Genomic DNA, 8187 nt, shown 5'->3' on the forward strand with positions numbered 1-8187 from the left:
AAACGTTTCCCTTGATTTCTGTAACTTTCCTTTAAAAAATTCTCTTGTTCTTCCCTTTTGATTGTTGTCCTCAGTTTCTTCACATTGTTTGTTTACATAGAACTTTTTATTTCTTCTTGCTTTTCTTCAGAACTCAGCCTTTAGATGACCAATTTTCCTTAGTTGCCTTTTGCTTTCAGTCTTTCTTCAGCTATTTCCAGTGTATCGGCAGTCAACAATCTCATCTTCTTTTGCATTTTCAGTTCAGGGTATTTAATGATGTTACAAATTTCAGTCTAGCTCTTGAAGCACTGTTATATCAGATCCAATCCATTTAATCTATCCTTTACCTTCATCACATAATCTTATGGAATATTGTTGAAATCCTCTCTTGTTGGTCGGATGGTTTTATTCGTTTTCTTTAGTTTTTAAGTTGTAGTTTTGCAAGAAGTTTGTGATCTGAGGTGCAGTCAGTATCAGGTTTTGTTTATGAAGACCATCTTTCCTATTCCTGTTTTCCATAGATTGAGGCTGAGGTTTCCCATACACTGAGGCCATTATTCCAGATGCTGGATTACTTCCAACTTCAGCATTCCTGTCTCCTATAATTAGTATGATATCTTTTGTGTGTTTTGTATGTTGTTTTAACAAGGTGTTGCAAGTTACCATACCATCCAGCATCCACCTTCTCTGCACATCAGTTAGTGGACCATAGACTTAAATCACTGCAAACTGATTGACTTGCCTTGGATTCAAATTAGTTATTTTATCATTGGGTAGGGTGTATCTGAGCATTGACTTTGATGTTCTTTTGTTAATAGTAATGTTTATTCTAATTTTTAAATGATTTTCTTGCCTGCAGTAAAAGATCTGATGCGAAGTCACCCATTCCAGTCCATTTCAGTTCACTGATTCCCAGAACATCAGCGTTTAATCTCGACATTTCTGTTCTGACAACCCATTCATGGTCTCACATTCCACATAACAATGATACCCATCTTTGCAGCACCAACTTTTCTTTTGCCTCTACCCTCTCTTAAAGGCTTTGGTGTGTTCGTGGCTGGAATATCCCCATAAGATTTATCTGAAGTCTCCAGAAAGTAAAATTAAATCTCTCTCAGTCCTTGCCAACTCCTTATTTTAGGACAAATGAGTATAAAACACAACATCAATCCAGTTTCAATCATAAATTTAAATTCAGTTAAAACTAATGAGAGGGTTGCTTCTGCCAAAAGAAAATAAAATTTCTCTGTACATTGGAATAATGCAACGTAATGAAGGGGTTATCTTTCTTTGTCACAAGAAAAGTAATTTTCTCTTTATATTGGAGTATTATAACACAACAAAGTATTTATCTTAGTCAAAAGAAAATTATATTTCTCCCCACACAGGAAGACTATAATGCAATGAAGATTCTGTTCATCTCAGTCCAAAGAAAATGTTAGCCCAACCCAGCAGCCTAACTTGGCAGCTGTCCAAATCTGCACCACATCCAGGGGCGTCTGTGGGGTGGGTCAAAATGGCAGGCAGCCAGGTGATCAAAGGCCCACTTCTTTTGAACATGAATTGCATGCACTGCATGGATGTATAAAGGGGCAGGGCTGGGATCACCCAGTCATGCCCACAAGTTTGACATTGTTGACTTCCCTTGAGGATGCCCCTGACCACATCTCCCTCTATGTGCTCCCACTTCCTGTGTTCCCTCCAGGATTCACCTCTCCCTAATTCTTGCCACAGGGACCAGCAGTGCAAAAAAACCTTTTCCAGCGACTATAGCAGAGAAACTTTGAGCCGATTCCTTCTGCCCACTGGGATCATGATCAAGAGTTAACCTGCTTTGGTGCACTAAAATGTAGATTGGCTTCTCAGCTTTCCTTTCTCCTATCTGCAGATTTGGGGAGGTTCACTGAGCCTCCCTCAGGGCTGTTCTTGTACCCACAGCACCAGCAGAGAGGCACAGTTCTAGGCACCCGGCCTCTGTGACTGAAATGGAAACCATCACAGCCCCGTCCTCTGCCACAAGGGGAAAATTCTGCATGAGGCAGATGGAACAAGGATTTCCCCCATTGTTGCAGGGAGGTGGTTTGGAATGCTGTGTATTGTTTTTCTTTTTAGTTTCCATTGTCCAGCACAATAAATGGCAACTTTCAGCATTTCATCAGGAGTTTGAGTTTCCCAATTAACTGTGATGAGTTTAGCTTGAGTGGAAATTTCTGTAAGAGAACACCTACGAAGAGAGCCATAACAGCTTGTGAGACCATTTGTAATGGTGCTGAATTGTGGAATGTCGTTCGAACCCTTTTAAAAGCCGTTCATAATACTTTTGGATAGTTTCACTAGGGTCTTGTTTTCAGGTGCTAATTTTAACATAATCAGGGCACAAAGAAAACCTCTCATCACTGACATTGTACAAGCCAGTGCAAAGTTGTGCAAGATCCCCAGGTTGCAGGGCTATGCTGGCCAGGGACTAATATATTTAGGCAAGCCATCTGATCTACAGTTAAAATAGTGTGAAGGAGTTGGTTAACATCACCTTGTGTTGGATCATAAACATCAAAGATAGCTTTGCAATATCCTTTTAAATGTTTGTAGATCCTACTTAGTTTAGGGTATGGCAAAATCATATTATGAAAGTCACAGGTGTCCACGGGGCACAGAGGTATCAAATCTGACCATCAGCATCCAAAGCCTGACATATGAGATACTGAGTCACTCACTCATCATCAGGATATTTCTGAGAGCAGCAAATATGTCAGGGATGACTGGTGTCTGATGAAGCCAGTGATACAGCAGGTGGTAGAGTTGGGGGTAGGGTTTGTTTTTTTTTAAAAAAAACACTTACTGGTCTCCATCCTAGAATATCCTGACAATTCTCCAGTTCCAATACAATCAACAAGGTATGCTATATCTGTCACATGCAAATTAAAAAAAAAACAGCAGTTGATGTGAAGGGGACCTTTTAAGCCATCAATACCACCTTTCCACCTCAAGGATCTGTGAACAAGGAGCCAGCAGCTAGGGTGTGGCAGGAGTTCCTGCCAGTGGGCAAACAGACTGCCTGCAAATTCAGCAAAGTTTCAGCACTGCAAACAGAGAGCTTTTCCCCCCAGTTTGAGTCTCCATAGTTGAACCGGAAATAAATCAGCCCAGCTGCCAGATGCAGATGATTGGGGGAGAACACTGAAGCAAGGAGCTGATTCTAGAATGATGCAAAAAGACTGTATGAAACACCTATTAGCCATTGGGTGGCTCAAAGGCAGGCCAAGCTGGGGCCATATACATCTCCAGGGAGAAGCTGTTCCAAAGGGCAGATGCTGCAACAGAGGAGGCCCACTTCCTGGGTCACACTAGATGGTGTTATTTAAAAAAGGGGCCCCAAAGCAAGAAACCTCGGTCAGAATGGGATGGGCAGACCCTATGGAAGGCAGACAGAGTCTCAAAGAGACAGGTTGTTAGGATGAGTGATACAATGTCAAACCCCTTTTCTCTCCCTCCCCTGCTCTGCTTCCAGTTTTGGCTCTAGGGATTACATCGGTTAGTTTTAAACCAGGGTTCTATGTTCCCTCTTCAAATTGTTTGATACTGTGCAATAATTTATTATAATTATGTGCAATTATGTCACTGCTCTGTTTCACTGTGCTCTCTTGTAATGTGTAGCTCGCCTGCTTAATTTGCTGTATACACTGGGGAGTATTTGTGATTTTTTGTTTTTATATTCATAACGCTGTGAGTGTCTCAGGTATCCAGAACATTCTTCGGGTTCTCAAAGTGGATTCTAAGAGCACTTCCAGGACACACAGATGTTCTGTTTTCCAAGCCTTCCTAACATCTTAAATGGAAATCAGTTTTATTCCACATAGTATTTATTTTTGTAAGTTCTGTACAGGTATGCAAACACTATTAGCCTTAAATCAAAGTTGGTCTTCTTCCATACCATTTTCACTTTTCAAGGTCTATAGGCAAATGTATTAACTTTGGCACCTCTGAGGTCTGGACGGTCTGGAACTTGTGACCTTGAATTCAACAAGTCACTGCTTCCTTGCTGCCCCCGGCCTTCCTAACAGCCGAATGTCCTCCTTATCACTACCACCAAGAGTCCAATAATTGTAAATTAATTTTAAAGATCCCTGCACGCCCCCTCCCATGAAAATGCAATCCACTTATAACATTGCTAGCACTCCCCCTGCACATGCACACACACAAGATATATACATTACCACAATTGTCTGGTGAATAAAAAGAAACTTCTAAAAGGCATGACGGGGATTGCAGGAAAAAAAAAATCATCCTATAGATAGATACCCTGAAAAGCTTAAGAAGCCTTCATTCATGATTGTGCTCTGCATTCCAAGCCATTTTTCCATTCAGATGCATTTCCCAGTAACATTTTACTATGCAGGGTAGATTTAGGCAGTGCTGAGGACTGAAGGAATATTGTTTTTAAGTCAAAGGATGCTAAACCTCTGAAGAGGAATGAGCAAAGCTTAACTGCATTTATTATAATGGGTAACCAAGTCTAGAAGCTTGGGGAGACAAGACAAAAATCCCTTCCAATATAAAAACAGATTGCCAAATGCCCCTCTTCTTTTTTATCACTTGCACATTTGCAAATGTAGAGAGAGGCCTTTTCGTCTTTGCAACTGTTCCACTTAGAGGAAGTGCCTGTGGCTCAGCTCACTTGAACAACAGTGGATTAAATGGATAAATATGGTGCATTAATGTACAGCAGTGTTTCTCAACCTCGGCCACTTAAAGATGCTGTACAATGACTCAGTCGCTTTTCACAGGAAAGGAATCGTGGCTGTGGGAGGAAAGACACAATGGAGTTAACAGGCCTGTTCATAAGAGGAAGGTAATAAAGCCTCAGGACAGCGTTATGGAATGCAAATGAACTTTGTTAATTTTTGCATTGGTCATATAGACAAATTCTTTCTTTCTGGAAAACCAACCGCAGTATTCAGCTCAACTCAAGATACAGTATGTAAATAGATTCTCTGAAAAGATAGTATTGACATCATTTTTCACGGGATGTCGGTGCAGTAAACAGGGACACCCATGGGGTGGAGGGTAAAAACATTGGGATGGTGAGTGTCCTAACTGCCAGGAAACACGCTGAGACAAGGAACTGGTCTCTAATGTTTTATTGCTTGTACATAACAGGAATCCTAACAAACTGAAGAAGCGTGGGAAAAACCCAGCCATATAAACCCCAAAGGTTAAGGCAGTCCCGATCTGTGTCTCTTTGAATGGCTGCCCAATTCCTCAGTGCTACGCATGCGCTTGACAGTCTGGGTGGTAGCCCCCTGCTCGCCATCCTTACTCATGACAGTGAGTGAAGCCCTGCCCCTTTTTATGTGCAGTTACTCCTGACATTAAAAATATGGCATCAGACTTTTTAAATCTGTCACAATATATAAAGCTATTCATCACGTTTTTTCGGCATTAGGAACTGAACCACTGGCTCAGCTTCAAATAAGGACATTATTTATTCTATGAAAATTAATGCTCAAACTAAATTTGTCAGTCTGAACCCAGAAACTGAAACAAACCAGGTTGTTTTTACTGAGATGAAACCCTAATCTAAAAATTCCATCTCCCATTTTTCCCTCAGTCCAGGAGAGCCAGCAGTCCTGGGACAAGTAGTGCGAAGAAAGCAGGTCCCATCTTTTCTCTGGGGTTAGGGCTCAGGAAACTGAACTGTGGGGACCTGCTGATCGCTGACCCATCCCATCTTCTCTGGACTGCCATCACAGCTGCTCACGGGTTATCGTCTATCTAGGCAGCATTTGGAGGGCCCTAGAGAGAACCCTTGCCTTGGGAGACATGGATCTCATTTATGAAGAAAGGGAAAGTTCAGACCCAAAGCATAATATTTTTGCATCTCATCTGATTTCAATTTCAACAGCTGCCTTTAAGCCATTCTGCTTGCTGTTGTGTTTTGAGTGGAGCGGAGACAGCAGGGCGGCCTCAGCAAATGCTGGCATGCAACTTCAACAGGCTGTGGTGGAAACAGTTCACCCCCCACCCAGCCTCCAGGAGAAACCATGCTGTTCTGTGTGATGCTCTCTCCTGACTCCACATTGCACCATGTAGATATTTGTACTGGGATGTATTGCCTACAAAGATGCTAAAAAGCAGACTTCACACCTGGCTTGATTTATTAAATGGGAGAAAATGGCCCATTCTGACATTCAAACTTGGAGGCTGAGTCAGAGGCAGGTCAAATCCCAGATGCATCTAGGCTGTGTCTATCTCAGGGGGCTTTGATCAGGTCTCTGTTGCATATCCACTGAACTCTAAAGTGAACCCTAAAATATGGCAAAGTAGCATCCTGGTTTACCTATAAACAGATTCAAATGCAAGTAGCTTTATAGGATCACAGCAGCAGTCACCTCTACCCTCTAGATTTTTCTGCTGCCAGTAACAAAGCAAAACCACTCCATCTCCCATGGCTCCCTCCCAGTCAGTCTTTTGTGGCAGCTGCAGCAAGTTGGGGGGATGGTTTCCACAAGCAGACCAGTTATTCCAAGATCCCTTTTTCCTTCCTTCAAGTATTTATACAAGGGCTAATTCAAAACCAAACAACACAGCCATTTTTTCTAATGCAAGAAATTGCTAGATTTCTTGCTGCTGCTGCTGTTATATCCTCTTGTCATTTTGGTTTCCGCTTTCCCAATATGTGATTATCACTGATCACTGGAGCTCTTTCCACCTTGCTTTGAAGAGAGCTATGCTATCTTTTGTGGATTTTTTTGGGGGGGCCAACTCTGCTTTCATATCCTTTTTCATGTTCTTAATAAACTTTCTGCAAGCTGGTCAAAATGGACTTTTCTTCCTTGGGCAGAGGAGAGCAAATGATACCTTGCCTCAGGGCTGCATAATATCCAAGACTGATGACAGCATTTGGACCCCTGAGACTGCTGAACATTCACACAACCCCCTCTTCTCCCTCTCAGTAAAAAGTAATCATAAATAACATTGTGTTCCTTCTTTGGCGACACCCAAAACTGACAGCTTGAGCTGGCCATTTTACCCCACACAACACAAGGACGCACTTTGCAGTGCCCTTCTGCTGCAACACTACCCATTTGCATCTGCTTTTTATAACCAATTAAGAAAAAAAATATTTTATGCCATGATCACCACTTCTGCCTGGGTTCACACAATATGCCAAGTCAAAATCAACAGATTATGTCTTAGTGCAACGCAGGAGCCAAGTAAAGGAGCCTGAGTAAAGGGCAATCAAAAGTTTTACTGACTCTTGCAGTTTGTGATTTAATGTAACAGTGTATTAATATTTGTTTGATAAAAGTTAGGCTTGAGCAATTGCAAAAGAAAATTGTATTACTCACTAGAGCAGACAACTGCTCCTCCATACTCAATGTCCTTCAGCTAACCAAGTTCACACAATGGGCTACTATGTTTGAAATCATCACCCCCTGTGACCTCTGATACAGTCAGCATATGAACTGAGAATGAAAGACTCATTTTGTTTCAAGGTACACATCTCAACTTTTAGACTATTATTTATCATGCTATTCTGTTATTTCAAAAATATTTTTAATATTTTAATATTCGTGCATCTTCTCCCACTTTTATCAAACAATCATTTTTATTATTTCCCTGTGCTTAGAGATATGCACTGCTTCATCCCACTCCCAACGAATATGAGCAATACCAACAGTATTATCGATATTTGATAGTTGTTCCATATGGTGAATTATTCTACACTAAAGGATTTTTAGGTGCAGTTCGCCATCTAGTGGGAAATAGTTCCAAGCAATTACTCCAAATTCCAAGCAATTTGAAAAGGGAAAAGGGAAAGTGTGAGATGAGCTTGACTACTGGTATAGACCCATTAGTTTTGTAAATGGTTTGCCACTGCCTTTTTCTGGGACAGGTTTTGAGTTCCCAGGCAAGCCTACAGCCCTAGAATTCCCCATTGCTCTCCTATCCAAGTACCAGCCAGGTCCAGCCCTTGTCATGTTCCCCATTTCAATGTTCTGTTAACATCATAATGTTTCACATGTCAAACCGCTTTCCCGTGTATACCCGCCTGGCTCATGGCTGGGGTTTTTCCATTCCTGCGCTCTGCTTTGTTTTGGAACTTTGGAATGTATGTTTGGGTTTGCACTCCTGTTCAAGGTTACTTTCCCAGGCGCGTGTAACGGATCCTAGCACCTGGGAGGGGGTGCGTGCTGACAGGTG

Source organism: Candoia aspera, chromosome 2 (assembly GCF_035149785.1).
Source record: "Candoia aspera isolate rCanAsp1 chromosome 2, rCanAsp1.hap2, whole genome shotgun sequence".
NCBI classification, from domain to species: domain Eukaryota; kingdom Metazoa; phylum Chordata; class Lepidosauria; order Squamata; family Boidae; genus Candoia; species Candoia aspera.